Genomic DNA, 27756 nt, shown 5'->3' on the forward strand with positions numbered 1-27756 from the left:
CGTTCAGGAACTTGAACAAACATTTTGGCCAACCCAATACATCAGCCTGTGTCCTTTCCATTATGTTCTTTAAAGAACTGGTCCATGCAGGTTCAAGGGCATTGGCTGGTTGACCCAAAAGAGAAAAACAAAACTGGGTTCTGTCCAAAGTTTACTTTCAGAAGATTGCTAGGTAGTGAATTGTGTCCACCCTCATCACACACACCCCCCTACCCCACTCAAATTCATATGCTGAAGCCCTAACCCCCAATATGATTGTATTTGGAGAGAGGCCCTTTAGGAAGTAACTAAGGTTAGATGGGGCTACCAAGTGTTGTTACTAGTAAAGGACCCACCTGCCAATACAGGAGACATAAGAGATGTGGGCTCAGTCCCTGATTTGGAAAGAACCCCTGGAAGAGGAAATTACAACCCATTCCAGTATTCTTGCCTGGAGAATCCCATGGACAGAGGAGCCTGGCAGGCTATAGACCACAGGGTCGCAAAGAGTAGGACACAACTGAAGCGACTTAGCCGTAGCAGCAAATTTAGGTGAGGTCATAAGGGTGGGGCTCTAATCTAATAGGATTAATGTCCTTAGAAAGAGATGCTAGGACTTCCCAGTGGTTAAGAACCCGGCTTTCCCTTGTGGCTCAGCTGGTAAAGAATCTGCCTGCAATGCAGGAGACCTGGGTTTGATCCCTGGGTTGGGAAGATCCCCTGGAGAAGGGAAAGGCTACCCATTCCAGTAGGACACGACTGAGCAACTTTCACTTCACTTCCGATGCAGAGGACTCTAGTTCAATCCTAGGTCAGGGAAGATCCAACATGCTGAGCTGTGCACCTTAGCTACTGAGCCCTGGAGCTATGGAGCCCATGCACCACAAAGACAATAAAGGTCACGTGTGCCACAGCTGAGACCCAACACAGCCAAATAAATGAATAAATATATATATATATTTTTTAAAGAAGAGATGCAGAAAGCTTGCCCTCTTGCTCTCTTCAAATGCACGCTTGGAAGAAAGGCCATGTGAGGACACAGCAAGAGGTTGTGTCTACCGAGCCAGGAAGAGAGGTCTCACCAGAGCTCAAACACTGCCAGCACCTTGATCTTGAACTTCCCGGTCTCCAGAACTGTGAGAAGATAAACTTTAAGCCACACAGTCTGTGGTGTTTGTATGGCAGCCCAAGCTGACTAAGACAGAGATGTTTGTGTGGTTTAAGGGGATGTCTCACTTAGACTTTGGGCAGCTGAGCTGGCTGAGGAGATGTAACGGGGCATTTGATCACCCCCTAGATGCAGACTTTATGCTGGCAATGAGAACCAACTCCATTCCACTCTTTATGACTCTCTGGAAGCATCAGAATCCTCTCTGGCGATGCGTTTGTTCTTCTGCCATGTGTCAAATGGAGCTTCAGATGCCTCTAGGAAACCAGGCTTTGGAACACCTGGCTTAGTGTACAAGCAACTCTCAGGAAGGCTTTGTGCTCCATCCTGGCTGCCTAACTCAGAGCCCACCCCAGGTTCCTCCACTGCAGGGATTGGGGGCAGGAGGGTAGTGCTAGAAACCTGGCTTCCAGTTGAAAACAAACCATGCTTTAAAATATATAGTAATGCATACAACATAGGTAATCTGTTATAACAGTAATATATACTTACTGTAGAAAAATTGGAAAATTCATTTTAATATGAAGGAAAATGTTAAATCACTCATAATTGCATTGCCTAGATGCATTTCCTTCCATCCTCCTCCTTCCAGTCATGTGTATGTGTGTGTGATTTTTTTTTTTAACAGAATTGGTATCATACTGTACATAGCTATATATCCTCCATTATAGAACGTTACATCATGGGCATTTTGTGAAATCTTTACGTCTTCTCTGAAAAAAAAAAGATTATTATAGCGCATTTTTTTTGGCCATGCCACACTGGCTTGTGGAATCTTTGTTACCTAATAAGGGATTAAACACATACCTCCTGCCCTGGCAGCACAGAGTCTTACCCACTGGACCACCAGGGAAGTTCTTACAGTGGCATTTTTAACATGTAATTTTTATCTAAATCTATAATTTTATTAATATAAAAATGCTAAGGGGTAAAGGGGGAAAGGATGATTATAGCATTATTTCCTCATGCGTTACACTCTTTAGTAGAGATTGCCAGAACCTAGGGAGTGCTACCAAAGGAAACTGTAGAATCTTTTTTTCTCAAGAAGAAATTTGAAAACAGAAGAGACCCAGCCAGCCAGGGAACCTTCAGCAGGTGCTGAAATAGCAAGTCAGTGAAATTTTTTTAAAAAGTCAGACATGTCAGTCTTTTGGTGTCATCTTTAATCACTTCAGGGCTTCCCTGGCAGCTCAGTGGTAAAGAACCAGCTTGTCAAGGCAAGAGACATAAGAGTCGTGGTTTGATCCCTGGGTCAAGATGATCCTCTGGAGGAGGGCATGGCAACCCACTCCAGTATTCTTTTTTTTTTTTTTTTTCACTCCAGTATTCTTGCCTGGAGAATCCCTTGGACAGAGGAGCCTGGTGGGCTACAGTCCATGGGGCCACAAAGAATCAGACACGCCTGAAGTGACCTAGCACATGTGTTGATCATTTCAGTTTTTCACTCACCCTCACTGTTGTGCAGACACAGTCTTAGAAGGATGCTGACAAGCAGACAGGTAGAGTGTTTTCTTTTTTGCAGGCAAGTATCTAAAATCCTAAATTATGGAGGCCAACTCTTTCTAGCTCATGGGTTAGAAAACTGAGGTCTAAAGAGCCAAGGCTGAGAGAGCAAATGCGGGGTAGTTCCATGGGCTAAGAACTCCAGCCCTGCCCGGGTGCTTGCTCACCGTCTCAGTCCATTTGGCTGCTGTAACAAAATACCACGGACTGGTGAATACCACTGGCTTCTAAACAGACATTCATTTCTCAAGGTCCTGGAGGCTGCGCGTTCAAGAGAAAGGCACCAGCAGGTTTGGTGCCTGGTGAGGACCTTCTTCCTGGTTCAAGATGGCATCTTCTTGCTGTGTCCTCAAAAATCAGAAGGATTGAGGGAGTCCCCTGGGGCTTCCTTTACAAGGGTGGTAATCGCACTTATCAGAGCTCCACATTCATGACCTGATCATCCCCTAAAGACCCCACCTCCCAACAGCCTCATATTGGGGCTTAGGTTTTAACATACACAACACAGATTTGGGAGGGATACAAGCACTCAGTCTATAGCACTCTCTTTCTCATATTTTTATTATAATGAATTTTTCCAGGCATACAAAAAAAGTAAGGCAAAAATAAGGCAAGTATCTTGTGGCCACCACTTGACATCAGAAATAGAAATATAAATGAAGACTCCTGCTCTTCCTCCCACCTCACCCCCAAGTGGTGACCTCTACCCTGAATGTGTTGTTCTTTGTCCCCATGAAGATCTTCCTGCCTTTACTACTATCCTCTCTTTGTTGTTGTTGTTTAGTCGCTAAGCCATGTCCAGCTCTTTTGCGACCCCATGGACTGTAGCCCGCCAGGCTTCTCTGTCCATGGAATTCTCCAGGCAAGAATACAGGAGTGGGTTGCCATTTCCTTCTCCAGAGGATCAATCCCTGACCCAGCTATTGAACTCGCGTCTCCTGCATGGCAGGCAGATTCTTTACTACTGAGCCACCAGGGAAGCCCTACTATCATCTAATAGATAGTATATTTTCTGCGTCTTTTAAACTTTATATTTCTGCTGTCATATTTTGGGATCCTTCTGCAACCATTTTTTTTCCAGCATTTTTTAAAGTGTCAGATCAGATCAGTCACTCAGTCGTGTCCGACTCTTTGCGACCCCATGAATCACAGCACGCCAGGCCTCCCTGTCCATCACCAACTCCCGGAGTTCACTCAGACTCATGTCCATTGAGTCAGTGATGCCATCCAGCCATCTCATCCTCTGTCATCCCCTTCTCCTCCTGCCCCCAATCCCTCCCAGTATCAGAGTTTTTTCCAACGAGTCAACTCTTCGCATGAGGTGGCCAAAGTACTGGAGTTTCAGCTTTAGCATCATTCCTTCCAAAGAACACCCAGGGCTGATCTCCTTTAGAATGGACTGGTTGGATCTCCTTGCAGTCCAAGGGACTCTCCAGAGTCTTCTCCAACACCACAGTTGTACCCATGTCTCATTCTCTGTAATAATCTATATTATGACTATTTCACAATATTTTTTACCTGTCCTTAGGCTTGTGAACATTTTTAGGACATTTCCACTATCACAGTGGTGCACCTGTGAGCAGTCATGCAGAGATCCCCTGATCTTGCTATGCTTTGCCTGCTAAGCTAAGTGGCAAGTACGTGGAGATTATTTGTGATAATGGCTGCTCCCCAAATACGTGGAGATTCTAGTTATCTGTGGCTGTGCACCATTCTCTTGTAACTAAATGCCTATCATGTCAAGCTGGGGAGGGTGGAAAGGAGACAGAGCAATAGTGCAATAGGTGAGTTGGATCCATGACAACTTGGCACGTGGAGATATATGTAAGGAATACCCTTCTAACAAGTGGAATAAGGAAAAGAGGCCTAGGGGGAAACCTTGGCTCTGATGTCACCCTATGATCAATTCCCAAATTCTTGTCCTGGGAGGAATTCTGAGGCCTCTATGAGGTGTGGGATCATATATTCAGATATTTATTGGTTGGGAAGCAGTTGAATCAGACTTTGCCTTTTTGATCATTAAATTTTAAAAGTCATGGATTTGACTTTTAAACATTTAGTTACAAGTCAAACACACTTGACTGATTCTCTGGATTTGAAATAGTGTTTTTTTTCCCCATCATTGTCTTCTCTGAATTTTTTTAATAGCTATTTTTAAGAGATGGCTCTAGAAGACTTAAAGCAGCACTGTCAAATAACATTTATTCGTTTGAAATTCTACCTTCTCTTTCTGTTTTTAAGACTTTCAGAAAAAGTTAAACATTTAGCCTTCCAATTTGGTCAGCTTTAGCAAGTGCTAAGATGTTTGCCCTGAGTTTTGAGTTTTTAATGAAGCTGAAGTGAAAATTACTCTCTTGACCCAGCTACGAAGGCCATTCCTTTACGTAATGGCCTTCACTTGCATCGGAATCAAGCTTATTATCAACTATCCACCACAGAAAATGAAATTCTCTAAATCTCAATGAAACCATGTTTATCTTTGGCCCTTCTTTACTAAAAGAGCAAAGGATTTAGATACAAAGAGAACAGATAGTTGAAATCTGGGCTTCCCAGAATGTGCTTGTTCCAAAGTAGGTCAGACTGTGTTGCTATAAATCTCAACAATTCTCTTTAATTCTTTCACTGGCTATACTTGGGGGTTAAGAGGGAGGGGAACTCATCCAATTAATTAAAGAAAAAAATCACCCTAGAAAAAGAAAAGCTCCTAAAGGACTGATGATCCTCATCTCTACCCACAATGAGTTCATCAACATGAAAATTATTATCAAAAGGAGGACGGGTGGTGAGGCAATTATGCTACAGTGGATGTTCAGTAGCCTGCCATACTTGACCACAAACATTCAATCTCCCTCCTGCTGTCTGAGCAGGAGGCTGACACAGTGCCAGAGAAAGGCCAAGACTGAGCCCCAAGAAGAGGAGCCTGGAATGAACCTCATCTCTCAGCTTGACATCCTTCCCCAGAAAGCCCAGAGAAGGGCTTCTCACACTGAGGATTTCAGCAGCAACTTGCTAGAGGGCAGAGAATTTGATGGAAGTATGTGAGTGATGGGAACATACTGAAAGCTTTCAAAATCTGTGTGTGCGTATTTTTCCTGAATGCAAATCCTTTCTTTTCTTTGGCCTCTAACTTATATTCCTACCTTAACCACAGAGCAGTACTCCCATTCCCAAGAACAACCTTGCCAGAAAGTAAATAGCACCATTTTGCTACTTAATCAAAAGGTTGCCAGTTTAAATTTTTTCAGTTACATATTTGTGACTTCAAAGACTTTTATAAATCATTACAGGCCAGCAAAATCTCCAGGTTTTAAGGGATTTTTAAAGGTCTTCTAGCTTATTACTGTATCTGAGTCTCTGCAAGAAATTATTCTAGAAAAATGACTCTTTATGAGGCTCTTCTGGAAAAAATTTTTCTGTGTTTCCCAATTAACCAATCTAGGACAACACAGTAACTATTGACATATTATTTTTCCTATGAATCTAAAAGCTAGAGGTCCTTTTTAATCTTCACTGGGAAAGGATATTATTCATGTATTATTATATTTTATGTGTCTAAAGTTACTTCTTAATTGTCTTCGTTGGCTGTGCCAAAAATATGCTGCCTAAGACACAATCTCAAAACTCAGTGGCTTAGCAAAAGCACTGATTTCTTGATCAGGTATTTGTGGGTTGTGAGAGATCTGACTGATCGAGGTTGACCTCAGCTAAGTTGGCATCAAGCTGTGGTTGGGACCAGGGCTACCCAATTTGTCCCTCATTCTCCTCTGATCAGTGGTATCCTGAGGCATGGTGTTCCCTTGGGGAAAAGTAGGAGCACAAAGAATGAGCCCAATCCCATTGATGGCTTTAAAGTCTGTCCTCCTTTCCCATCACTAACATTCCTTTGGCCAAAGAAAATCACACAGCCAAACCCAACATCAATGGAGCCAAAAATTAACTCCTGCTCTCATGGTAGGAACTGTAAACTCACATGGTAAAGGGTATGTGCTGCTGCTGCTGCTGCTAAATCGCTTCAGTCATGTCCGACTCTGTGCGACCCCCTAGACGGCAGCCCACCAGGCTCCCCCGTCCCTGGGATTCTCAAGGACAGAACACTGGAATGGGTTGCCATTTCCTTCTCCAATGCATGAAAGTGAAAAGTGAAAGTGAAGTTGTACTAGAGGACAAATGAGAAACACAGGATGACCATCTTGATCTTTTCTATTTTAAACTAAAGCAGTGGTCGATAACCCTTTTGGGAACCTTAGAAGACCCCAGAGAGAATCTGATAAACCTTCTGTATTTGAATGATGGCTTTCCCAATGATTGGCTCAGTAAACTTGGGAAGTTTATTCAGCTTCTTCTGAAGTTCCTGAATCTATAAAATGGGAGAGCATATCTACTTTTTTTTTTCATATTGAAGTATAGTTGAATATTGTATTAGTTTCAGATGTACAACAAACTGATTAGATTATACATATATGTGTGTATATACTGCTATGCTGTGCTCAGTCATGTCTGACTCTTTGCAACCCCATGGATTATAGACCGCCAGGCTCCTCTGTCCATGGGATTTCCCAGGCAAGAATACTGGAGCAAGTTTACATTTCCTTCCCCAGGGGATCATCCCAACCCAGGAATAGAACCCACATCTCTTGTGTCTTCTGCATTGGTAGGCAGATAATTTACCACTGATACTCTGGGAAGCCCCATATATGTATCTATACATGCATTGAAATTAAAAGATGCTTACTCCTTAGAAGAAAAGTTATCACCAACCTAGATAGCATATTGAAAAGCAGAGACATTACTTTGCCAACAAAGGTCCGTCTAGTCAAGGCTAAGGTTTTTCCAGTGGTCATGTATGGATGTGAGAGTTGGACTGTGAAGAAGGCTGAGCACCGAAGAATTGATGCTTTTGAACTGTGGTGTTGGAGAAGACTCTTGAGAGTCCCTTGGACTGCAAGGAGATCCAACCAGTCCATTCTGAAGGAGATCAGCCCTGGGATTTCTTTGGAAGGAATGATGCTAAAGCTGAAACTCCAGTACTTTGGTCACCTCATGCGAAGAGTTGACTCATTGGAAAAGACTCTGATGCTGGGAGAGATTGGGGGCAGGAGGAGAAGGGGACGACAGAGGATGATGGCTGGATGGCATCATCGACTTGATGGACATGAGTTTGGGTGAACTCCGGGAGTTGGTGATGGACAGGGAGGCCTGGAGTGCTGAGATTCATGGGGTCGCAAATAGTCGGACACGACTGAGCGACTGAACTGAACTGAACTGATGTATACATTAAAATCTTTTCCATTACAGTTTATTATCAGGTATTGAATATAGTTCCCTGCACTATACAGTAAACCCTTGGTGTTTATTTATTTTGTACATCGTGTGTGCATCTGTTAATCCCATACTCCCAGTTTATCCCCTCCCCCACTTCCCCTTTGGTAACCATAAGTCCATTTTCTATGTCTGAGTCTCCTATTTTGTCAGTAAGTTCATTTGTGCTATTTTCTTAGATTCCACATATGTGATATCATCTATTTGTTTTTCTCTGTCTGACTTACTTCACTTAGTATGATAATCTCTAAGGTCATCTACATTGCTGTAAATGGCAATATTTCATTCTTGTTTATGTGTGCTAAGTCACTTTAGTTGTGTCTGACTCTTTGTGACCCTATGGACTGTAGCCCACCAGGCTCCTCTGTCCATTGGATTCTCCAGGAAAGAATACTGGAGTGGGTTGCCATGCCCTCCTCCAGAGGATCTTCCCAACCTAGGGATGGAACCTGCATCTCTTTTGTCTCCTGCATTGGCAGGTGGGTTCTTTACCACTAGAACCACCTGGAAAACCTTTCTTGTTTATAGCTGAGTAATATTTCATTATATATATGTACCACATCTTCTTTATCCATTCGTATGCAGATGGACATTTATGACTGTTGAAATGACTAAATGAGATAGTATACACATAAAGCTTAGAACAATGTGATGTCCAGAGTAAAATATGCCCAATAAACAGAATCTGTTAAATCTGTTAATACTGGGTCATTCATTCAGAAGACATTTGTAGAGAGTTTACTACACTCCAGGTATTTTTTTAGGGTGTGATGATACAAAGATAAACGACACAGCCCTTGAAGGTGACAAGTATTAATTATGCTTGAAACAAGTGACAGTCAGTAAAAGTTCCTGGGGAAGAGGCACCTAACTGAACCTGGAGCATCAGGAAAAGTTTCTTGAGAGAGATGAGACCTGAATTGTTATTATTGTTGTTCAGTCACTCAGTCATGTCCAACTCTTTGCGACCCCATGAACTACAGCACACCAGGCTTCCCTGACCTTCACCATCTCCAGCAGCTTGCTCAAACTCATGTCCATTGAGTTGGTGATGCCATCCAATCATCTCACCCTCTGTCATCCCCTTCTCCTGCCCTCAATCTTTCCCAGCATCAGGATATTTGCCCATGAGTCAATTCTTTGCATCAGGTGTTCAAAGTACTGGAGCTTCAGCTTCTGCATCCATCCTTCCAATGAATATTCAGGGTTGATTTCCTTTAGGATTGACTGGTTTGATCTCCTAGCAGTCCAGGAGACTCTCAAGAGTCTTCTCTGGCACCACAGTTTGAAAGCATCAGTTCTTCAGGTTCAGCCTTCTTAATGGTCCAACTCTCACATCCATACATAACTACTTTATAAACCATAGCTTTGACTACAGGGACCTTTGTTGGCAAAATGATATCTCTGCTTTTTAATACACTGTCTAGGTTTATCATAGCTTTTCTTTCAAGGAGAAATTGTCTTTTAATTTCATGGCTGTAGTCACCATCTACAGTGATTTGGGGGCCCAAGAAAATAAAGTCTGTCACTGTTTTCACTTTTTCCCCATCTATTTGCCATCAAGTGATGGGACCAAATGTCATGATCTTGGTTTTTTGAATGTTGAGTTTTAAGAATGACAATTTGCCAGATAGATGGGGAAGAGGGAACAGGGAGAGCATTCCAGGCAGAGGAATAGCCCCAAAGAATCTGGTGTTTGCAGAGAACTGAGTCATTCAGTGAGTCTGTGGAAGAGGGACAGAAACTAGAAGACTGTGGTTAGAGCAGGAGACAAGCTCAGTTATCCTAAATTTGTTTTCCTAAGAAGTTAGATTACACCCCAAATTATCCATCCAGTAATGTTCCAATTGGAGGCATTTTTACAACTTCTTCAATTTACATTAATGCTACATGGTCTCATTTAAACTCCTGTGGCCTGGTGCAGAGAGAGTCCTGGCATCTGCTGCAAGAGAGCCCATCAGTCACAGCTACTGGAAGGGAAAGAAGACCTTGGCTACCTCTTCAGTTAAAGTGAAAGTCACTCAGTCATGTCCGACTCTTGCAACCCCATGGACTATACAGTCCATGGAATTCTCTAGGCCAGAACATTGGATTGGGTAGCCTTTCCCTTCTCCTTGGGATCTTCCCAACCCAGGGATCGAACCCAGGTCTCCCACACTACAGGTGGATTCTTTACCAGCTGAGCCACAAGGGAAGCCCAGCTGCCTATTCAAATCCCATGCAATTCAGCTGGGGTTTAGTGGAATGTCCTGTGCCCAGCACTCTACTTGGTACTGGGATGGAGAGGTTCTGGTGGGATGTAATGTGTGAACAGCCATGAGCTCTGCTTCTAGAGTTTTCACCGTGAAGAGTTGGGTTCCAGCTAAAGGGAACCCAGAGTGCGTTGCTTAGACTTGCTCTGGTTATCACATTGTGCCCTCTTCCCTCATCCTCCAACCTGTTCCAGCTCAGGCCACCCCCACTCTGGGGGTCATGCTCCGTGTTTCAGTAAGCAGGATGGCCAAGACATGCTTTTCTGCTTCCTCTCCACAGCCGCTCCCCCGCCTCAATGTTTTCCTGGGGGATGAAAAGTGGAGTCAGCTGGGGGAAGGTTGAGAAATAAAGAGAAGCTTGGACTCATTATGTGTTGTGTTTCCTTTGGGAGAAAAATAAACAGCTTGTAAAGCTTAATTCTGAACCTCCTGAGCACTGAAAATAGGGATTTCTAAAAGCTAATTCTAGGAATGAATTAGTAATGAGTTTCTCCTGAATTTTTTAAAGTTGTACTTGTCACACCATTCAGTGGTCATTACCCCTTTCTGATGAATCCACAAGATTTGGTTTGGGAACCTGCAAGAAGTTCAGAGCTTCAGGAGATACTCTTGTGTTGTGTGTCAGTGATTCCTCCAGGCCAAGGTGGTTCTTTCTGAAGAGTGAATAATCACCTCTCTCTCCAGAGTGCTACGGTTCCTGGGGACCCCTCGGGCTACAGTGTCCTCCTCTGATTCCATTTCACTAGATCCTTACAACCTTCAGGCCAAAGCCCGGACTGCTTCTGCCACCTGAGGTCATGCAGTGCTTTCTTACCATGACTGACTCAAACGCTTAGTACCTACACCTCTACACAATTGCTCCAATCATCTTCTCTTATGAGTACTGGGCACCATTTAATTTCAGTTCTCCCCAAGATATTGGAAACTAAATGTCAGAGACTCCTTCTCAAGCCTTCCTGCTGCCTTAGCTCAGAGCCAGTGGTGGAATTCACTTTCTTTTGACCTTCATTTGTGAATGACGATGATGGAGCTGACTCCCTCCAGGACAGCTTTGGAGGCAGGTCCTACCTCAACCTGAGTCAAGTAGGATCTGATTTTCTAATTCTATTCATTTCCTGTTGCAGCTGTAACAACTTACCACAAACTTGGTGGTCAAAAACTTATTTTAGGACTTTGCTGGCCGTCAAGCGGTTAAGATTCCATGCTTCCACTGCAAAGGGTGCAGGTACCATCCCTGGCTGGGGAGCTAAGATCCCACATGCTGCATGGTACAGCCAAAGAAAAGAAAGAAAAAGGAAACTTATTTTGTAGTTCTGGAGACCAGACGTGCAAAGCAGATATCATTGGGTTAATATCAAGGTGTCAGCAAGGCTGTATTCTTTCCCGGAGAGTCTAGGGGAGACTTCTTCTCGTTGCCTTCTCCATCTTCTAGAAGCTACCCACTGGGGAGGGAAATGGCAACCCACTCTAGTATTCTTGTCTGGAAAATCCCATGGACAGAGAAGCCTGGTGGGCTACAGTCCATGGAGTTGCAAGGAGTTGGACATGACTAAGTGATGGAGTACACAGAAGCCACCCAGAGTCCTTGGTTTGTGGCCCCTCCCTCCATCTTCAAAGCCAGTCATAGCTGTCTGAGTCCTCTTGCTGCATCACCATGATGCTGACTCTTCTTCATCCTTCTTCTATGTGCGATGGAAGGACCACGTGATGGAAGGACCACTGGCCCACCTGGACAACCCAGGATCATCTCCTTTCCTCAAGTCAGCTGGTTAACAACCTTAAATTCTATTGGCTCCCTTCATTCCCCCTTGCCATGTGCATATCAGATTCACAGGTTTCTGGGATTAAGACAGAGACTTGTTTGAGGGCTGTGATTGTAACAACCACACAAATCAAGGTGAAGATATGCAAGACCAACATTTCCCAAGCTTGGTTAGGGGATACATGTAGTCAGAGACGGTCACTGGATGGAATGCTTCCAAATAGGAAGGGCAGAGGAAATAGCTCAAAGCAGCATTTCATTTCCTCCTCTCAACTCCTTTTATCCTCTCCGTATTTCAAGTTGCCAAAAAGGTGGGGGCTCTTCTCTTTATTTACGACTGTTGCTCTGACAGGCTAATGACAGAGAGCTTCTCTAGCCTTGAAAAGAGTGGGGAGGACAGATGAAACGGTAGATAAAGCCTGCCTTTCTTCCATCTGCCACAGGCCTATCAGAGCTGTCACTTAACCTTGCTCGGCAGAGGTTTTCCTCATCTCTTCCATGAGGCTGAGGCCATCTGCTTTCCTATCTGTAATTAGTTGCATACTTATGTTTCTGTCGCTACTGCACTGTTATTATGTTCAGATTTTTTTAAGTATGATGTGTGCTTCCCCTATTTGAGTCAAGACTTCCGCAGACAATGGTACATATTTTCAGATTGATTGTTACCTTCTGCCTTACTGGTGCCTGAGAGCAGGCACTGCACTTAATGGATACTTGAGTGGATAGGGCTCTGGGTGGTTAAGGAATCTCTGGGGGATGTTTGGTGTCTTTCTGTGGCAAGTGAGGTCACAAGCATGCTCTTAGCTCCTGAGGAGGTGGGCGAGTTGTAGTGAATAGAAAATTATCTGCCATCAATTCTGAAAGCAGTACAAGCTTTAAAATCCTGGGCGTTAAAATCCAGGATGGGAGGGAAGTGTTGCCAGCTGTCTAGGAGAGACTAGAAAGGGAAAAGAGGATCTTAAGTTTTTGTGTGTAATTCTCACCATTTTGTCTTCAAAGAGGGAAAAGCTGGCTGTGGGAGCCAAGCAGAGGGATGGACATGCTCTCACCTTGGGGACAGGGAGGAGGGTACTAGGGATGACCCAGCCATGTGCTTGGTAGCTGATGGAAGAGGGAACTGGTGAAAGAAAAGATTGGCAACTCCCACTAGTAAGAACCTATTGTACAGCACAGGGGACTCTACTCAATGGTCTGTAATGGCCTATATGGGAAAAGAATCTAAAAAAGAGTGGCTATATGTATATGTATAGTGGATTCCAGTACTTTAGCCACCTCATGCGAAGAGTTGACTCATTGGAAAAGACTCTGATGCTGGGAGGGATTGGGAGCAGGAGGAGAAGGGGACGACAGAGGATGAGATGGCTGGATGGCATCACTGACTCGATGGACGTGAGTCTGAGTGAACTCCGGGAGATGGTGATGGACAGGGAGGCCTGGCGTGCTGCGATTCATGGGGTCGCAAAGAGTCGGACATGACTGAGGACTGAACTGAACTGAACTGATGGTGGATTCATTTTGCTGTACACCTGAAACTAACATAACATTATAAATCAATTGTACTCCAATAAAAATTTTTTAAAATAAATAAAAGAGCAGCAACTTCCTTTGCCAACTCTATCAGATATGTTCTCTTGTGAAAAAAAATTTTTTTATCATTAGTTCTAACAACTAACATATCAACAGCTTACCTGGCAGGAAAAAATACTGAAAAAACACTTTAGAAAACGTGCTCAGGAAAACAACTACTCCCCAGAATGCCCGCCTCGGCCCCGATCTCTACTTCTGGGGACTGGAGGGTGAAAGGGGAGTCAGGGCATGTGGCCTTGGAGTCTCCAAGAGGGATACCCACTTACTGCGCCAGGAGCCATACTTCCTGCCAGGACCAGCATCTTGTGTGGGCGGATTTGGGTGGGAGAGATTGACACTGGAGCTGCCCTTGGTCCCCGGCTGGGATCCTGCGGCCCTGCCATTTTTATTTTCTCTTACTTTATTTTATTTTTTTGTTTTTTGGTGGAAAGTCGAGGGAAACTCGGACTGGGTATTCAGAACTCAACTGTGTCATTAGACTTAAACAAAAGCTGACACTGGGAATGGTCAGGGGTTCTATCACTTAGGTATTTATTTTTTCTTATATAAGCATAGTTGATTAACAATATTGTGTTGGTTTCAGATGTACAGCAAAGTGATTCAGTTATACATATACATTTATCTATTCTTTTTCAAATCCTTTTCCTACTTAGGTTATTACAGAATATTGGACCGTGTTCTCTGTGCTATACAGTAGGTTCTTGTTGGTTGGTATGAGGTATTTTATTTTTGAAAGTATTACATAGTCACAAGCTGTAATATTTTAAAGGAACAAAAGGGTACACAGTGAAAAGTCTTCCCCTCATCCCTAACTCCAGGGACCTAATTACTTCCCTGGAAACAATTGATGTAATTAATTTCTTATCTATCCTGCCAGAAATATGTAATGCATATATAAGCAAACATATCTAAGTACTCTCTCCTCTCCCCTTTTAACTTTCTTTTTAAATTTTTGAGCTTTTAAAAAATAGACTATATTTTAGAGCAGTTTTAGATTCATAGCAAGCTTGAAAGAAACATATGGAGGTTTCCCATATACCCCCTGCACCCACTTATGCACAGCCTCCCCCATTATCAACATCCCCCACCAGAGTGGTACATGTGTTACAACTGATGGACCAGTACTGACATGTCATTTATCACCCAAAGACCATCATTTACATTAGGGTTCACTCTTGGTGTTATATAGTCTCTGGATTTTGATATGTGCCTAATATCATGTATCTGTCTTTATAGTATCATATAGAGTAATTGCATAATTTCAATCGTATAGTAAAACCCTCTAAAAATACTCTGTGTTCCTCCTATTCATCACTCCATAGTTTGGCCTTTTTCAGAATGTCATATAGTGGGAATCCCGTGGTTTGTAACCTTTTCAGATTGGCTCCTTTCACTTAGTACTATGCATTTAATATTCCTCCATGTTTTTTTCATGACCTGATAGCTCATTTCTTTTTAGTGCTAAGTAATATTACATTGTTTGAGTATATTAGAGTCTGTTTATCTGTTCACCTACTGAAGTACATCTCAGTTGCTCCCAAATTTGGCAGTTAGGAATAAAGCTGCTATGGACATCTGTGTGCAGGTCCTTGCGTGGACATAAGGTTTCAGCTCACTTGAGTAAACACCATTTGCTGGATCAAATGATCTCCCTTCCCTCTTTACCCAAGCAGTAGTATTCCATAAACAGTGTACTGCATCTTGCTTTTTTCCTTTTATTTTAGAGATTACTCCATATCAGTTCCAATGAATTAAAGGCAGTTTTTTTTTAATGTATGAAAAGGATCATGAATCTAAGCTTTTAGCAACCAGTATGCTTTTCTATTGGTTGCCTTCTTACAAGACATGATCATGGAAGATGAAAGTTCCTGTTGAGGGAAAAAAACATGGTATTAATAGCTCACCAGTTGGCACCCCACTCCAGTACTCTTGCCTGGAGAATCCCATGGATGGGGGAGCCTGGTGGGCTGCCGTCTATGGGGTCCCACAGAGTCGGACACAACTGAAGTGACTTAGCAGCAGCAGCAGCAGCAGTCTTACACAGGAGCAGTGGTGGGGGTGTGGGTGGAGGGAGACTGGAAGTGGGGACACCATCGTGGGGCACACAGGATGGTTGCAGGATCTGGTAAAAAGAATGAAAGATCTGCAATCAGAAGCTGGTAGAAAAAAAAAAAGGAGAAGCAGGTTCAGATTCTGGCTCTTCTTTCTAGCTGTGTGACTTTAGACAAGTCATTTAAGGGTTAGAATCCTCCATTTCCTCATCTATAAAATAAAGTCAATAAAAATGGTTATCTCATGGGTTTGGGGAAGCATCAGACGCAATAATGCATGAAAGCGCATTGTAAGATGCTTTGTAAGCTTTGTAAGATGCTAAGTGCTAGATGGTTCTATTCATTCTCTCAGCAATATTTGCCCAGTGTCTGCCATGCATCACACAGAGTTCCAGGAACTGGGAAACTGGATGGAAAGATGGCAAATCCCTGACACCATTGGAGTTTATGTTCATATAGTGTGGGGAGAGTGAACAAAGAAGCAAACAAAAGATTCTGATGTATACTGCCATGAAGGAAATAAAACGTGGAGGATTTCCCTGGCAGACCAGTGGCTAAGACTGTACACTTCCAATGTGGCATGGCCAAAAAAAAGGATAAAACGTGGAGACCTGATGGTGAGTGGATGGAGAGGGTGCCCAAGTAAGATGGGAAATCAGAAAAGTGACCTGTTCAGGGGCTCCTTATAGAGCCAGTGCCCCATCACACAAGGAAGTAAAGATGTAGAGGTTGTGAGTAAACCCTCTGTGCCCACCCAGTGCCAAGGGAGGGCCAGCCTCGGGGAGGAAGGATGCTAGAGGGGCAGCTTGCTTTCCTTTCTCTCAAATTACAGGTCCTCTTCCTGGCGCTTCTCTGCCATGAGGCATGTCCGGGGCTGATGGCGCCAAGCAGGGCAGCGAGGGTAATATTAACACCGCTCTAGCCCATGGGCAAATCTAAAACAGGAGCCCTGGGGAGGAGCCCATCCGTCTACCTGCCTTTTCTCTGGCTGCCTCTGCAGCTGGGCTGATCTGCTTGTTTGTTTGTTGTTTGAACTGTGTTTTCTGCTAACATGGCAGAGCAGTGCATTTGTGTACATATGTGTTTTTGAGATGGTGTGCATTCAAAACAGAAGAAACCAACTTTTATATAAATGTATAAGCTTACATAGCAGTATTTCTAAGCTCTTGCTGTGTTTCTAAGTGCAGTGAGAACAAAATAGTTTTTCAAATTCACCCTCCGTTCAAAAGAAAGACATAGAGCATCCCCAAAGGAGGCAAAAGAGGTGTGTCCCACGCTGGAGAAAGGTAAGGGAGACTCACCTGGATTCCTATCTCCACATGCTCAGGCTCTCAGCCTAACTGCAAGTGATTCCCAGGCAACCTTGTGAATAATAGTAGCAATAACCATCCTCTGTTGAAAATATAATATATGTAAAGTACTCAGGCTAAGTATATTCATATGCTTCTTTTTTACTGGGGCTTCCCAGGTGGTAAAGAAACCACCTGCCAATGCAGGAGAATCAGAGTTGTGGGTTCGATCACTGGGTTGAGAAGAATCCCTGTAGGAGAGCATGGCAACCAGTCCAATATTCTTGCTTGGAGAATCCCACAGACAGAGGAGCCTAGCGGGCTACAATCCATGGGATCACAAAGAGTCAGACAGGGCTGAAGCAAATGAGCACGCATGCATATACTCAGTCTGCTGCTACTGCTGCTAAGTCGCATCAGTCATGTCCAACTCTGTGCGACCCCATAGACGGCAGCCCACCAAGCTCCCCTGTCCCTGGGATTCTCCAGGCAAGAACCCTGGAGTGGGTTGCCATTTCCTTCTCCAATGCATGAAAGTGAAAAGTTAAGTCACTCAGTCGTGTCCAACTCTTCACGACCCCATGGATTGCAGCCTACCAGGCGCCCTCGTCCAGAGAAGGAAATGGCAACCCACTCCAGTGTTCTTGCCTGGAGAATCCCATGGACAGGGGAGCCTGGTGGGCTGCCATCTATGGGGTCGCACAGAGTCGGACACAACTGAAGTGACTTAGCAGCAGCAGCAGCAGCAGCAGGCACCTTCGTCCATGGGATTTCCCAGGCAAGAGTACTGGAGTGGGGTGCCATTGCATACTCAGGCTAAGTATATTCATATACTCCTTTTTTTTTAAATTAATTTTTATTGCAGTGTAGTTGCTTTACAATGTTGTTAGTTCCTACTGTACAGCAAAGTGAATCAGCTGTTCATATACATATATCCCCTTTTTTTCTGGATTTCCTTCCCATTCAGGTCACCACAGAGGGTTGAGTAGAGTTCCCTGTGCTATATGGTAAGTTCTCATTAGTTATCTATTTTATCTAATACTTACAACTAAATTGCAAGTTTGGTACTTCTGTGGTGAGTCTCAGGAACTAATAGGCAGGAGGAAAATTAAAAAGAGAATTTGTACTACCCTCCAAGGAAAACTCTACTTAAATAAATTCATGCAATTTGACTAGAGACACAAGTTAGCAGAGCTGGGATCCTAACAAAGGTGTATCAGATTCTAGATCCAGCATCTCTCAACCTGTAGCACTCCATTCAGGCCCCTGAGCCCTGCTACAAGGCATCAGAATCCTCAGGTTGCTGGTCTGCTTCTCAGGGCCCTCACCAGAGACCATCAGGCAGACCCAGTTTCCTAGGCAGTGTCTTTGCTCTGGCTGCTGAAGGTAAGAGGTCCTGAGTGGTCTCTGACTGCTGTGTGTAGCACACAGGTAGGCCTGGCAATATCTCTGCCACTGCCATATTTGGGTTCCTGCCTCCGACTGCCCTCCTCTGACCAGCCTTAGCAAGGTGGGAGCTGCTGCTGCTGCTTACTCACTTCAGTCGTGTCCAACTCTGCATGATCCTATGGACTGTAGATGGCCAGGCTCCTCTGTCCATGGCATTCTCTAGGCAAGAACACTGGAGTGGGTTGCCATGCCCTCCTCAGCAAGGTGGAAGACCAGAACAGAAATCTATTCTGATCTTTTCTCTTTTACTAACTGTCTATCAAAAGTAACATAATGGTTACCAGCATCTGGCGGTTTCCACCTGGAGGACAGGGGCAATATAGGGGTGGGGAGGGGGAGGTAGAAACTATTGGATGTAAAAATAGGCTCAAGAATTGTACGACAAGGGGAATGTAGCCAATATTTTGTAATAATTATAAATGGAAAGTAACCTTTAAAAATTGTTTGAATAAATAAAAATTTAAATTAAACTAAAAATGTTTAAAAATTAACCTAATCCCCAATGTGGATTAGTGGTTGCCTAGGGCTTGGTGCAGAGAAGGCAATGGCACCCCACTCCAGTACTCTTGCTTGGAAAATCCCATGGATGGAGGAGCCTGGAAGGCTGCAGTCCATGGGGTTGCTGAGGGTCAGACACGACTGAGCAACTTCCCTTTCACTTTTCACTTTCATGCATTGGAGAAGAAAATGGCAACCCACTCCAGTGTTCTTGCCTGGAGAATCCCAGGGATGGGGAGGCTGGTGGGCTGCCATCTATGGGGTCGCACAGAGTCGGACACGACTGAAATGACTTAGTAGTAGTAGTAGTAGGGCTTAGTGAGTGGGAGGAATGGGGAATGACCATTAATGGATACAGGCTTTGTTTCTGAGGTGATGTAAATGATCTGGAATTACTGGTGATGGCTGTACAGCCCTGATTGTACTAAACCCCACTGAATTGTACACCTTGAATTGGTAGATTGTATGGCTATGTCAAATATAGTACAGGAAAACTATTTTTTAAAAAGTTCTTACCTGGACTATCCCCCATTTCTTTATGGCTATTGGTTGATTAGCTGTGACGAGTTTCAGACATGCCTACAAATCTGTGATACTCTTCCATTCAAGAGATGGAGCTTAATCATTCTCCCCCAGAATATGGCCTGGGCTTAGTGATTTTATCCCAAGGAATGGGGTGTGTCAGAAGTGAGAGAGCATAACTTCTGAGACTAGGTCATAAATGACATTGTAGCTTCCTTCTCTGCTTCTGGCTCTTAGATCATTCACTCTTGAGGGAAGCCAGCAGCCATGTTGTGAGGATGCTCAGACAGCCCCCTGGAGAGGCACGTTTGGTAAGCCTCTGAGGCTGCCTGCTAAGAGCCAAATGAGTGAGCCATCCTGAAAGTGTTCAAGGTTTCAGAGAACTGCAGCTGCAGCCAAAACCTTAACCACATTCTCTTGAGAGGTCCTAAGCCAGAACTGCCAGCAAAGCCACTCCCAAATTTCTGACTCACACAAACTATGAGAGTAAATTCTTACTGTTTTAAGCCACTAATTTTGAGATAATCTGTCTTACAGGGATAGGTGATGTGAGATACAGAAGTGTACATTAGTAGATAATTTATTAGATTATATTGGCTAACCATTAGCCATTCTGAACTAAAATCTGGGCAAACACTGTTGGGTTAATGCTTTATCCTCCCTGAATAACACCTTTCTATTTTAACAGAGGAACCCTGGAGACACAGTGCCCCAATTCAAAAGCAGTGTGACAATGGTGAGCATTCCAGGTTTGGTAGAAGGCCTGTTGGGAGGTTATTTTTGGTCCAGGGCCGGGGAGTTTATGTGACTTTCTAATTATTCCATGCCACCAGCTGCCTGTTCTTCCTAGGAGCGTCTCTACCCATTCCTCAGGCAACCCAGAGAGACAATTCCTGTAGGAGGCAACTCGGGCAGGGACTTAATAATGTCACCACTGTCCAAGTGATAGAAAAATGCTTCTGTCTCTCCAGGACTCTCTTGCCCCTTTCTTCTCATGGCATCTGCTCTTTTGACTGTATCTCATCTCCCGTGAATAAAGGTCAGGCATTCTCTGCTTTATCTCCTTCACGGAAGGGGTCTTTCCATTCCTGTTAAGTTCTGTGTTTGCTGCTTGCTGACTTTTTTTTTTTTTCCTCTTTCTTTTTTTTCATCTTTTTGTCTCCTTTGACATTTGTTGCCTCTATAGTCCATTGGAAACCCTGGAATTCCACTCACAATGGACAGAAAACTGGGGATTAGAATGGAAGAGGCCTAGGGCCCACAGCAATTATTTCAGTGTTTTTGTGTTTGGTGGAAACAGAAATGAAGCGCCTACACACAGACAGCACACAACCACCAAAGCGACAGAGGGTGGAGTAGGGGGTCATCAGAGTATACCCCGCCATGTTCAAACCCTGGAGGGGCTGGCTGATTCAAGTTCACAGCCTTCTTCCTCTCACCCAGGCTGAGGGTTATTACTGGGTAACAGAAACCAAAATCCTTTAGAGAGGCTTAATAATAATCTCTCAAGTACACAGCATCTCCTTGGCTACCATCTCTACCTTCCGCTGTTCCTTTATCTCCATCTACATTGCATGTGTCCAAAGAGTTTCTCTTTTTTGTTTGTTTGCTTTTTATTTAAATAACTTAATTTTTTTATTATTTTTTGTATTGGAGTTCAGTTGCTTTACAATGTTATGTTAGTTTCTGCTGTCCAGCAAAGTGAATCAGCTCTCAGTTCAGTTCAGTTGCTCAGTCGTGTCCGACTCTGTGACTCCATGGCCTGCAGCACACCAGGTTTCCCCGTCCATCACCAAATCCTGGAGCTTGCTCAAATTCATGGCCATTCAGTCGGTGATGCCATCCAACCATCTCATTTTCTGTCATTCCCTTCTCCTCCTTCCTTCAATCTTTCCCAGCATCAGGGTCTTTTCCAGTGAGTTAGTTCTTCACATCAGGTGGCCAAAGTATTGGAGCTTCAGCTTCAGCATCAGTCCTTCCAATGAATATTCAGGACTGATTTCCTTTAGGATTGACTGGTTTGATCCTTGCATTCCAAGAGACTCTCAAGTCTTCTCCAACACCACAGTTCAAAAGCATCAATTCTTCAGTGCTCAGCCTTCTTTATGGTCCAACTCTCACATCTATACATGACTATTGAAAAAACCATAGCTTTGACTATATGAACCTTTGTCAGTAATGTCTCTGCTTTTTAATATGCTGTCTAGGTTTGTCATAGCTTTTATTCCAAGGGCCAGTGTCTTTTAATTTCGTGACTTCAGTCACCATCTGCAGTGATTTTGGAGCCAAAGAAAATAAAGTCTGTCATGTTTCCATTTTTTCCCCATCTATTTGCCATGAAGTGATGGGACCAGATGCCATGATCTTCGTTTTTTGAACGTTGAGTTTTAAGCCAGTTCTTTGTATACATATATCTCTTCTTTGTCCCCAGAGTTCCTCTATCTTTCACCAACAATGCCAATAATTGCTAAGGATCCCAGTATTAACTCCAAGTTTTCCGTTGTGTGGTCTCATTGGGTCTCATTCTCTTTGGGAAACCAGGAACCATATCATGGCCCCAGGATTCCCACACTGGACTCTGAAGTGCATCAGAGTACCTGGAGGAAAACTCACAGGAGAACCCAGGATATTTTACATTTTTGAGGGAAATGCAGCAGTCCTCAACATTGAGGGACACCAGTCTAAGACAGTTCACAATTCAGCATCCCACCCAACTCATTCCTTTAATAACACTATATCTTTGCTGGGGTTTGTGTGGTCATAATGATGAAAATGAAATATCACCCAAAATTCAAGTTGAAGCAGAAAATGATGTGGCAGAGTCCAATCTGATTCCAAGGTTTGAGAAACTGTGCTGGTTCCAACAGGAGTCCTGTTCATAATTAATCATGATCTTTTAAGAACAGAGTGGTAATATGTGTTTTTCATTTAGTTTATGTACATTTTTTTGAGTGGCAATAATCGTTAGGACATAAATACCCATTTAATTGCTTAAACCCAACTATTTAATATATGGAACTGTATTAATTCCATATATTTCTTTTTGCTTCAGGGCACCATGAAAAAACAACTCACAAACTAAGAGAGCAGAGAAATGAGCAAGTTTGGGGGTCTCTGATGAGGCCCATTTTGACCTGGCTTGGCCTCACTCATCTCTGACCCTCCCTGGCTCCCTCATCCATAGCACTCTGGGTGTGTGTGCTCAATCGCTCAGTCATGTCTGACTCTGCAATTCCATGGACTATAACCCACTGGGCTCATCTGTCCATGGAATTTCCCAGACAAGAAGACTGAAGTGGGTTGCCATTACCTATTCCAGGGGATCTTCCAGACCCAGGGATCAAACCCATATTTCTTGGGTTATTTGCACTCTGGGTGCTACTCCGCATGCTTCCTGGCCTCCAGGGCTTCACACATGTCCTTCTCTCTTTCAGCATGCCCTGTTCCTCCTTTCTCTCTTTAGTGTATCTTCTCACTTCCCCTGTATTTGCAACAATCTCAGTACCTGTCACATTGTATCACATTCACTTGCTTGCATAGTTGTTTTCCCACTAAACAATGAGCTTCTTGAGAGCAGAGAACAGATCTTGCACACCCAAAACTGACTGCTGGAAGGAAAAGGGGTAAGTATGTTACTGAAACCTTTGTTGAGAATTCTGCTGGCTAGACTGCTTCTTACCCTCTCCTCCACAGACATTACTATTATCACTAACCTTAGCTGCACTGTCCCTACTGCAAGTACAGAGGACAACTGTGGATCCGCTGACCTTCCTTCCCTCTGAACATAGTCCTTTGATAGAAGGTTATCTAAGGTCTAGCACATGGGGCTTTTGCTGGGATACTCTGGCCTCTTTTTAGGTTTGTATGTACTGGGGCTGGGGCTTCCCAGGTGGCACTAGTGGTAAAGAACCTGCCTGCCAATACAGGAGATGCAAGAGATGCGGGTTTGATCCCTGGGTTAGGAAGATCCCCTGGAGGAGGGCATGGCAGCCCACTCCAGTATTCTTGCCTGGAGAATCCGATGGACAGAGGAGCCTGGCAGGCTACAGCCCACAGGGTGGAAAAGAGCTGGACATGACTGAAGCTACTCAGCATGAACATTACCAACATGCAGCGGCTGCAGCAGTAATAGAGGTTCTAGAGTAGACTGTCAGCCCAGGCGTATCTTGTTGCAAACAACAGAGATTCCAAATTCTTTGAGGAAGGAAGAAAGAGCTTTTTGGTTGTTGTTGTTTGATTTGGTTTGGTTTGGTTGGAATCACAGCTTCAGGCTTGTTCTATTAGCCCAGGAGTAGCATCACCAGGATCCTGGGGGCAAATGGGGCTTACCAGAGCCTGGAAATCTAGTCAAGAGTTCAGAGTTTGCTCCAAATCCAAAGCAACCCCAGTGCCTAGATCATTGTGAGCCTCACCCTAGGGCTCCATTATCTTTGTGATAGTTTCTTTCTCTTCTCTCCAAGCCCCTCTCAATTGTCCTCACAATACCAACTAACTGCCTTTCTCCTTTCAACTGCAGTTCAGAGTCCAGAGACAGGGGGAATCTGATTGATCAGTGAAGTCTCTATTTGAACAGAGATTTTGCAGAGCCTGTACCCTGGTTGTACTTAGATCAAGTGTCTACTTCTTTCCCAGTTTGCCACAGTTAGGAGGAGAAAAGGCTCAGAGGGAACCAGCATGATGACTCACTGGAAGGAGATCCCTAAGGGAGTTGTGGGTACTGCAAATGGCCCGAGAATCTACCTCTTTGGTCCATAGGGTCTTTCCAGTTATGTAACATTAACTAGCTATCTTCTCAACAAGCATTATTTGTTTCAGGGTTTGTATTCATCACTCTGAAATTGTCAGTTACGGTCTATACCCTGATAATGCTCAGACATCCAGTCATGGAGCCGTCAGTATCAAGCACATCATTTAATATTTACTGTGTAACATACTGACAAGGTGACTCTGTTTCCTTGAGCAAATCTCATTCTCTTTTGGGTGCTCAGTTGAATTACCTATGATGGTGAGCATAAATAGGCCTTACCTGCCCAAAGAGAGAACAGAGACCAGCTCACCTCTAAGGTACCCTCTCACACCAAGAGTCCAGGACTCTACAATGATTTATGAAGCTGAAGTTTCCAGGCCACTGAAGTGGGATCTGTGAGCAAGATAAATGGATTGATAAGGTGGGAAAAGAACTTCTTAATTTGAGCAATGAAACTCATTAAATAAAGGAAACCCTTTTAATTGGTATGTCCAAATAATTGAGGACTTAGTTCTTTCTCCTTGGCCTGAAACGATAGGTATTTTGCAAGAATATACACCAGAATTGAATCTTCAATGAGACCCTTGCAGGATCCAGGGACATTCCCAAGGCTAACTTTGAACCTGAATAATGAACTTTCCCCTACCTCTCCCATGAGACTGTGGTCTAAACCACACCATTCTGCCACTGTATTCTTTGATGTTTTGCATTGTTTACTTACAGATTTTACTTTCTTTTGAACTACTCTCTCTTAGATTTTCTATGTCTCTCTTTGCAGCTTTTAAACCCTGTCCCAGATGGCTCTTTGGACTACACTTGTACAGATACTTAAGCTTTGTCCAAAAAATAAATCACCATCCTTGGACCTTGCATGATCCTCTAGCTCTCTCTCTACCCCTTACATGCTGGCTTCAGGAAAAAGTGGTCTGACCTTGTTTTAAGCAGAGTTATAGGAGACACCTAATCTTCCTCTAGGACACACCCTCTTCAGGTCAGAAGTACCCTATCCAGTCCAGAGCCTCTAACCTCAACTTCACCTTCCTTCCTCCCCTCTGGTACCACTGGTTCTCACAGTTCCCTGGGAGGCCTCATTCAAACAAAGCTTGCTGGGTACCACCTCAGAGTTTCTGGCTTAGTAGATCTGGTTTGGGGCTCCAGAAAATGCTTTTCTAACAAGGTTTCTTGTGATGCCAAAGCTGCTGGTGTTCAGGTCAGTTGTTGAGAAACCTTACTGGGAGATGATTTGCTCCCCTCCCTCATCCTGCCCTGACCCTTGGCAATACCTTAAGGCATTCTTGGTTGTCATAAATGGGGGAAGGCAAGATGTGGTACTGGGATCTGGTGGGTAAAGACCTGGGATGATGCTAAACATCCTAAAATGTCTAGGACAGTCGCACATCTCCTCCTAACAAAGAATCATCTGGCCAAAAATACTAACGGTGCTGAGGAAAGCTTGAGAAATCTTGCTGTGCAGATTATTTCTCTATGGCTGGCCATAGATCACCGATCACTCCCTCTCTATTCGTTCAATCCGTCTCTACGGCCCTCTGGGTCCACCTCCTGTATACGTGTCTCATCTGTCTTTACCTCTATTTTGGCCGTGTGGTATGCAGGCTCTTAGTTTCCAGACCAGGAACTGAACCTGCACCCCCTGCAGTGGAGTCTTAACACTAGACTGCCAGGGAAGTCCCTGTCTTTGCCTCATCACTTCTGCTGTCCATCCTTTTTGCAGATTCATCACCTCCCATATGGATTACTTACTGCAGTAACTTCCTTTTTTTGTAAACAATATTTTATTGTGTATATTTCCTAGTAAGTTTTTAAATACAATTTCAAAGGTTATACCTCATTTACAATTATTACAAAGTATTGCCTGTATTCTCTATGTTGCAGAGTACAACCATATAGCCTATCTCACACTCGGCAGTTTGTACCTCCCACTTCCCTACCCCTAAGAGTGCCTTTCCCCTCCCACTGGTAACCACTACTTTATTCTCTATATCTGTGTATCTGCTCCTTTTGTATTATATTCATTAGTTTGTTGTGTTTTCTAGATTCCACATATAGGTAGTATTGCACAGTATATGTATTTCTCTGACTTATTTTACTTAGCATAAATAGAAGGGGAAAAAGTGGAAACAGTGACAGATTTTATTTTCTTGGGCTCCAAAATCACTGAGGATGGTGACTGCAGCTATGAAATTAAAAGATGCTTGCTCCTTGGAAAAATAGCTATGACAAACCTAGACAGTGTATTAAAAAGCAAAGACATCACTTTGCTGACAAAGGTTCTTATAGTCAAAGCTATGGCTTTTTCAGTAGTCATGTATGGATGTGAGAGTTGGACCATACAGAAGGCTGAGCACTGAAGAATTGATGCTTTCAAACTGTGGTGGTGAAGAAGACTCTTGAGAGTCCCTTGGACAGCAAGGAGATCAAACCATTCAATTCTAAAGGAAATTGACCCTGAATATTCATTGGAAGGACTGATGCTGAAGCTCCAATACTTTGGCCACCTGATATGAAGAGCTGACTCACTGGAAAAGACCCTGATGCTGGGAAAGATTGAGGGCATGAGGAGAAGGGGGCGACAGAGGATGAGATGGTTGGATAGCAGCACCTTCTCAATGGACATGAGTTTGAGCAAACTCCAGGAGATAGTAAAGGACAGGGAAGCCTGGCATGCTTCAGTCCATGGGGTCACAAAAAGCATGACTTAGTAACTAAACAACAACAACAATACCCTCTGAGTCCATCCATGGTGCTATGAATGGCCAAATATCAATCTTTGTTTTAAAAAAATTTTTTTCAGTCTTTTGATGGAAAGTTAGAGATATTCAAACAATAAGAAGTGCTGAATGAATCAAGCACCAGATTGGAACCCTGAACTAATTTTGGCCCTACTCTGTGACTGTGAGTGTGTTTGATCACCCTTGGGACCTTAGTTTTTTCATCTGTAACATAAGACATTGAATAACTTCTAAGATCCTGTATCGCTTAAATATCATGATATTATATAGTGGGATAGAGGGAATTCATCCCAAGAAGTATCCTCTTTTTCTCTGTAAAAGAGGTCTTGTTAAAAAAATCCCAGCATACCCAGCAGAACTGTCCCTTTAACATCAGCTGGCTTTTTGTCCTAAACAAATGGAGAAGCCTCAAAGAAGAAAACAGTGCAGAAAGGCTCCAGAGATAGCCTTTCCTTTCAAGCCAGAGTCAGGCAGGAGCCTAAGCAGACTGGAGATGCCCGCTTTGCTTTTGGAAGATGCCAAAGTTGTCTCTTCAATCAAAGAGGAGTTTAAGAGGAGCACAAAAATTCTTTAATGTTCTTTGAGCTGCTCTCTGGCCCACACCCAGGAAACATTGTTATTGTAACTGAGACATCAGGACGTTTGGCAGTGTAATGTTCTTATTTGGCCCAGTACAGCTCTTTATTTATTAAAGCCTTGGGGCCCTTCAGGCCATGGTTCAGTGTATTAATTTATGTAGCATGCCTCCCTAGAGAGAAGACCAATTTAAATACCCTCAGCTTCACTATGACCTAGTTTGCCACCAAGATATTAACTCTGAAGCTTTTTGTTTTCTCTTCTTTCTTATTATGGCTATAAAAGGTACATGGAACCTGCCCTT

The sequence above is a fragment of the Bos mutus genome, chromosome 2, assembly GCF_027580195.1.
Source record: "Bos mutus isolate GX-2022 chromosome 2, NWIPB_WYAK_1.1, whole genome shotgun sequence".
Taxonomy (NCBI): Eukaryota; Metazoa; Chordata; class Mammalia; order Artiodactyla; family Bovidae; genus Bos; species Bos mutus.